Genomic DNA, 1,712 nt, shown 5'->3' with positions numbered 1-1,712 from the left:
GGTAAAATATTGAATGACCTTACCTCTCTTTCTCTTTATCAAACACACAAAGGTAAAAGGAGATGCAACAATAATCTGTGACAAAGTTTCCAATAATCAAATCTTCATACTATGCAGGTATCACTTTGAAAGGAAAAATGAGTTCATGCAACAAACTCAATGAATGAGTATAATGCTCGATTGGATTCAGCAATATGACCTTGCAATGATATTGAATTGTGGAAGAGGAATGGGTATCCTTCACCCCAATTGCTAAAACTAATGAGGTTTGTTGAAAGTCTTCTTGCAACAAGTTATATGTGCACATTTATAGTACTTTTTTAAAATTCAATGAAAGTCTTTGATCAAAGAACTTATTTTTCGTCTTTCCTCCTCCTTCAAACAAATCATACAAAATCACCTGCCAGGAAAACTAATCAATCTCTCTCAATAAATAAAGACGACTTTTAGTACTCAATCTACTACCAAAAAGTTGAAATGAACTAGAATTTGGTTTCAGTATGCTATTGAGTCGTTTGGATCCATTCCTTTTGTTGAATGAGTTTACTGGTAGGTTTTTCTTCTTCTATGGTTTCTGTAATATATTAATTTTCAGTCAGAAATTACAGAATCTTATTAAGGTATTGGTTTTTGCAGTTTTCGCTCCTGCTGGATTCCCTGTTCATCCTCATAGAGGTTTTGAGACTGTCATATATATGTTTAAGGTATGTTCCCTTAGGTCCCCATTCATTTATGAAAATGAGTTTGTGTGGAGTTTGGATTATGAGAAACTGAATCTGTGGTTGTTCATGAATTGCAGGGAGTTTTCACTCATCAAGATTTTGCAGGAAACAAGGGCACAATCAGACTTGGTGATGTATAGATATTGATTATGGTCAATTACTAAATGGCACACTCTCCATAATTGCAATTTGATGTATTGGGTCTCATTCAGTATTGTTCCCATGCTTTGTTCTTCAGTGGATGATTGCTGGTCAAGGTATAGTTCACTCATAAATGCCTGGAGGGGATGGGGTCAGCAAGGGATAGCAGCTTTGGATCAAATTGTCAATTGAAAACAAAATGTAAGCAAATAAATCCCATCAACTGATGTCAATTCAATCTTATGACAAATTCATAATGGTAAAATCAACTAAATATTATCACTTTCACTGTTTCATTAAAAGAAAAAAAAAAAAAAATCCGGATAAAAATCTGAAATTTTGAAATACCATTCTTTCGTTTAAAAACTGCATTTTGACACAGAAACTGAAATTTTCATTTTTGACACGAAATGGCGTTTATGGAACAGAAACAATACCAAACGGAGCCTAAATATTACCACTCTCGTTTTCATTAAAACAAAAACAAAAAAAAACTCATACTCTCACGCCCCTCTCTCTCTCTCTCTCTCACACACACACACACGTTCCTTTCTCTTTCTATCTTGCCACAACCTAATTTTATATTATTCTATATTTATTCTGAAAAAGAAAAAATCTATATCTTTCCCCAATTGCTTTCCTAATTTTCTAATTCCGTTTTAGTTTTTTGATCAATAATAACTCTCTAACGAGCTGTTATTCATTTCTTCTTTCCATTTTATAATTCCACATCTTCTGTTCTAACACTAATAAAAATCAAAAACCAAAGGAGTAAAATCGAGAAACCAGAAATCTAAAGTCGAAACCCTAGGGCTTGAAGATGTTCTACTCAAACAACTTTTTCACAAA

At 33.1% G+C, this 1,712-nt stretch overlaps 1 pseudogene; it reads left to right on the top strand.

Annotated features, from left to right (window-relative positions):
* The first annotated feature begins 500 nt into the window (after nt 1–500).
* On the top strand, nt 501–1,068 carry LOC122076356 (annotated as a pseudogene).
* Nucleotides 1,069–1,712: the final 644 nt, after the last annotated feature.

This window comes from Macadamia integrifolia, chromosome 4 (genome assembly GCF_013358625.1).
Source record: "Macadamia integrifolia cultivar HAES 741 chromosome 4, SCU_Mint_v3, whole genome shotgun sequence".
NCBI lineage: Eukaryota > Viridiplantae > Streptophyta > Magnoliopsida > Proteales > Proteaceae > Macadamia > Macadamia integrifolia.
This window is presented reverse-complemented; position numbering and strand designations above follow the sequence as displayed.